This window comes from Mercenaria mercenaria, chromosome 2 (genome assembly GCF_021730395.1).
Source record: "Mercenaria mercenaria strain notata chromosome 2, MADL_Memer_1, whole genome shotgun sequence".
NCBI classification, from domain to species: Eukaryota; Metazoa; Mollusca; class Bivalvia; order Venerida; family Veneridae; genus Mercenaria; species Mercenaria mercenaria.
In genome coordinates, this window is record NC_069362.1 from 57,959,797 (window position 1) to 57,965,796 (window position 6,000).

Here is a 6,000-nt window from a genome sequence, read left to right on the forward strand (position 1 = left end):
GTGGTCTCCCAATAACTTGCCCCTTATATTTTGTTGGTTCAAGCTTAGCTTTGGTCATGTACGGAGCCCATGCAGCTTGAAGGTCAGTGGTTATACCCTCTATCATAAGTCGTTTGAAATTAAGTCGAAATATTCAGGTAAAGAAAATGAAAAATCCCTAAGAAAAATCACAAGGAAAGAGACATGTAGACAAAACAGACAGGTCAATGTGATTTCTATAACTTTATCCCTCCCACACATAAGGAAATATAAGGAAATATTTCCAGAGTATGGCGCCCAGAAATCTTGTAAGGGAGAAATTATTTTATAAATTAACATTAATGAAAAATATTGAGAAGGCCCTCTTGTTTTATAATTCGTTCTCCCTAAAATATTCATTGGAAATAAACTCCTGTTTTCTTATCAATACAAACAGCTGTAAATGTCAGCTCCATATACCAGTCAGTCCCGAGTTACCAGATTCATGGGGCAGCAAATTATAATTAAACAAGTTTTATTACACAGTTTAAACAATGATCGAGTTTGATCGAAAACTGGCCATTAGTCTGTTATTTTGGCTATAATTGAATACGATTTTCAGAAATTGAGGTCTATGCAATGATGCTTCCAGCCAAATCTGGTGAAGAATCATAAAGCAGTTTAGGAGTTCAGGAGAAAAAGCCATTTAAATGTGTTGTTCTTTTTTTTAACTAGCCCTAAGTATTCTTAAAGGGGTCAAACTGGTCCATTTGACCAGTCTTGAGAGAGAGACCCATGCAAGAATGTTTCTGACAGAGTTTGGTGAAGAGGTGTTATGAGAAGAAGTGAAGTCGTTAAAAGTAAACAGGCAATGCCAGAAGACGGTCAAAGAATACACACAAAATCTCACCCTGAATCCAAATTAGATTCAGATGAACTAATAATGAGCAATATTTATATACAGAAGGACATGTATCTAGGTCATATTCTGATTAGAGTTGTCCCAGTAGATAAATGGGATACGCCAGAGATGACATGTACAGATTGCATCAATTTAGACCTTGTCACATTCAGCTACCATGGGAACACTGGTGAACTACTAATCTATCAACTACTTGACAATTTCCTCAACCATTATCAAATACAGAACAAAGCGTTTTGTCTTTTCTTAACAAATCAAAGTGTATTCTTATCTCATGTAAGTGTATCCTGTTTATTTTACTAGAATTGTCAAAGACTTTGTTTGGCATCCTCACTTAAATGGTGCTTTTGATACACTATTTACAAGGCCTTCTTCATCAGAATGTGTTTTATATTGCATCTAGCTGACACAAATTTTATATGAATTTCTTCCGAAAGTTCCAGAGACAAGTTTACCTGGGATTGCCTAATCTGCAATATTGCTAGGGTTGTACCAGTTTCTTGTAAATAATTAAAGAGATTTAAATATAAACGTATGATACAACTGTAAGTGTGTGAAGTATTTATAAACTTATTTGACCAATGAAACTAGAGCTCTAAATATTGCAACAATAAACTCAATTCAACTCCAAACTCGCTATTAGGTCAAAGTAAAAGAGGCCTTTATAGTACAATTGTTTCATAATGCAAAATGAATAAATTTCTAATGTAGTATTATATAATAGCTTCTAACTGACACTTTCAAAAAAAATTCAGTCTCATTCAAAACAAATAAACAATAGTATTTCTGAAAAAAAAAAAAAAAAAAAAAAAAAACAAATCTCCCTGCAAAAAAAAAACAAAAACAAAAACAAAACAAACTTAATGTGATGTGAAACACCCTAAATTGACTATTGACCAAATGACAACGAAATGAACAAGAAACACAGGTCACCAGTCCATGAAAGCTGATAAACAGGAAGGGTCTTTTTAAGCACAGCTAATTGTCACAACTGAATATGGGAAAGTGAACATAAATTTACCAATATAGTTTTTGCCAGGGTGAACTTGAGTTACAATGTGGTGCCGAACAGTTCTAGACTTAACAAAAACCACAGGTCGCCCAACACGACATAAACAAAAATGTTGCAGGCTCGGTTTGATTGAGCTTGTTCATGTACGGTAGTGGAAATGCAAGCTACCGCCCACGCCCTCTAGCCCCGGGTTGAGCAGAACTCAACATATACACATGTTATAAGTACCAGAATACAATTTAGAGACATCCGCAGATGGCGGATGCACATGAAACCATCTATGATACGGCGGATACGGCGGAGCACATGAAACCATCTATGATGCACAGAGTGCAATTCCATGAAAAGCGGCGTATGGTCCCAAGATAAAATAATGGCTTTGCCCTAAACGAGAAAATAAAGAGCAGAACTAAACAAACTGGAATTTAGGGAGGGGATCCGTAATTATGGAAGTTGTATTCTATAAATATTTTATAACTTTGACATAGTGAGAATTTTATCCCCTGGTGTTAAAGGATCTGTCTTGTGTTTTCAGTGATTGACAATTCACTGTCCAAAAATCATAAAGAGGGGGTCTGTGGTTATGGAAGTTGTATGCTATACAATATTCTATAACTTTGACATAGAGATAATTGTATGTACTGATATCAAAAGGATCTGTCTTGAATTTTCAGTGATTGATAATTCACTGTCCAAAAAATCATAAAAGAAATGATTAACAAATACTCTTTGGGGACATAAACTACCAGTCCATGTAAGATGTATGATGGTTACCTTTGTTGAAGTGCCTTCTCATCTTCAGAATTGGTATTCCATCTCGGCATTTTCTAGTTCACAAGTTCTGGTAAATATTTATTACCTCAAATAGTTTCGAGCAAGACACCTTTCTCTGGCATACACATTTTTTCTTGCATGGAATAAACATAATATTCAAATGACAATCATATAGTACTCATTAAAATTATATTAAAATCTGGATGGGAACATGATACCTCTCAAAGAGGTGTGTCTAGATATTACTTTGTTGAAGCAAGTCTTAGTGTATAAGAATTTTTTGAACTGGGATGAAACATTAAGCGTATGAACTTAAACACATGTCTACGGCATATGCAGTTAAACACATATATACGACGTATGTAGTTAACCACACATCTACGACGTACATCTACAGCGTTCGTTGTTAAGAAAACACCTACAGAGTATGTAGTCAAACACATATTTACAACACATCTACAGCGTATGTAGTTAACCACACATATACGACGTATGTAGTTAACCACACATATAAGACGTGTGTAGTTGACCACACATCTACGGCGTATGTAATTAACCACACATCTACAGCGTTCGTTGTTAAGCAAACACCTACAGAGTATGTAGTCAAACACATATCTACAACGTATGTAGTTAGACACACATCTACAACATATGAAGTTAGACACAGTCTACAGCGTATATTGTTAAACACATATCTACAGCGAATACTAGTACACCTACAGCATATGAAGAGCAATAGTACCTTCTATTCACTGATTCGGTGCCAATGTTTGTTGCCAGATTGTTGAAATGATGGCATTTCAGTACACAGAAATTACACGTCTGGACTGGAAATAGACTACTAGGAGCTAAGGGTACTGTATACTAGACATATTATGCATTTTCAGATGATAAAATCTTTGAATAACCCTGTATTTAAAGGAACAATTCAATCTTTCGAGAACATTTACAAAGATCTAGAGCACGACTAACCAAAAACAGATCAAACAAGAAAATCTATAATACATCATTTATACATCATTTTTGCCCACAATGAATTCATTCTCTTTTTTCATTACTCCAGATCATAAATAGATATGCTCCAAATTGCCTTTCTCAGAAAAAAAGACCAGTAACTTAAAGGGCAATATTTGCATAAACTCTATTTAACCATCTTAAGTAGGAAATAACATTGTGTAACAATGCTTAGTTAAGTAAGCCAAGGCTTAAAACATTATATAAATTGTCTCTGAACTTAAGAGTATCGCCAATTCTGGTGTACAGTTATGTCAATTTATATTCACATCTTACCTCTACAGATATGAGGAACTACCAATATTTTTTTATTCATTCAAGTTGTAACACTATTTTTCTGTCAAAAAAGAATTATATCTGATAGAAATCTCAGGAAGCAATGTCTACCAATGTGTTTTTTCTGTTGATCCTTCCTGTAACGAGATATTAAATGACATTTTTAAGGAATGTTCCAGTCTGGACAGACTTACTTGTCTAGCGTTTATGAATTAGAAGTTAAAATGGTGTAAGCACAAATATACAAACACAAATATTACAGACAATCGTACAATCTTTATTAGTCTTTTAACTTTCACTTCATAATTAAATAAAGTTAAACCTTCCTACACTGTCAGAAATATTTGTAAAAAACAAATCGTTTTACAATTCTTTTTAATCATGCTTTGTCAATGGTGACAAGAATGGCAAACTGTCACGCTATACACCCGTCACAGCAAAGTACTTCATACTTTTAAAATACTCTACTTATTGAGCATACACCCATAATATTCGACAATTGGATAAGAATTGCTTAAATCATAAGAGGGAAAGCCACATGTCAATTTTCAAAAAACCACAAAAAGTGAATACTCTGAAAGTGACTAGTGGTACAAACTTATTGACATAAGATTCATGCATGATAGTCTTATATATAACCAAAATATAGTGCAGAAGGTAGTAACCCGTTGCAACGCTTTTGAAATGATACAGACAATTTACATTCTTCTTGCATTTTTATCAATATCTAACTTTTATTTTCACCCACTTTATCATTTTTCATTGTCATATATACATTATATGCCAAACTTGGTGGAAATGAACATGTTGAAAATTTTTACCCTAACTGTGGACGAGTAGTCTTACATGGTATTAACTCCAGACAAACCAGATGCGTATTTAACTTAGCCGAGATATAATGACAAACAATTGTAAACAGTTTGCAATTCGTTTTGATATGCTTTGTCAAAGCTAAAAGGCATTCCAAGCACACCCCAACCACCACTGCTTGGTTAAGTTATTGCATGACGTTCTTGGATTTCTTCTGATTTCAAAATATTACTGACAACTGACCCGCACAAAAGATGGAGAAAAATTACTAGATCAGACTGTCGTTAGATTGGCGGTCGAAAACTAAATGTACATTTCTACTTGACTCCATCAGTCTTAAAACTTATTTGTCTAAAACAATTTCATCGGACATTGTAGAACGAACAGTCGTAAGTTTTGTGTTAAAAATGTTTGTCATCCTATTGCACACCACATAATATGTTTAAATTAGACTAACTTTTGTGAATTAGATATATTGTTTAAATCGTTAGCTGAGAAACATTGTAAAGGAAGAAATGCAAATATTTAATGATTACCGTCAGGTCTTCAGACAGAAGCATGAAAAAAGGTATATCTATTAATTGATTTATTATCGTCTCTCTTAATCTGCATGCTTAATATGAAAATTTCAAACTAAAAACTAAAAATCTGGAGCAGAGAGAATTTTCAACGCAGAAATTACAAAATGTTCGATGACCACCGCCTGGTCTGTCGACGTACAGGCAAATTAGCATTTACCCGCTATTTTCATCTGAATGCAAGGAACCAAGCAAATATAGCATTTATTTTAGATTTCCCCTTTAATTTTCGTCTGCATTCTTATAAAATGTGTCATTATTAGTGTTTTCTTGCCATATTTGGTGATAGGAAGTCTTGCCATTACATGCAATTAAAGCTGTTTACTTTGTCAGAAGATTTAGAATAAAATACAATGTTCATGGTCTTGCGTCTCAACAATTTCAGCGGAAGCTGGACACAGCGAACTTTTTCAAGCTTTAAATGAATCTGTAGCTTGTATTAAATTGCTTCGTGAAATAAAATGCTCATGCTCAAATTAACGATTTTGAACAGAGACAATTGTCTATACATCTTAGCAAGATAAATGGGCAAGTCTCGAATTCTCGCGCAGTTACATTAAATATGTTTTAACTAGACTAAACAAACTCGAGAAAAGACAACTGCCAAGGAAGAATTTACTAAACGTTGGATAAGTAATGTCTGGTCTTACTCA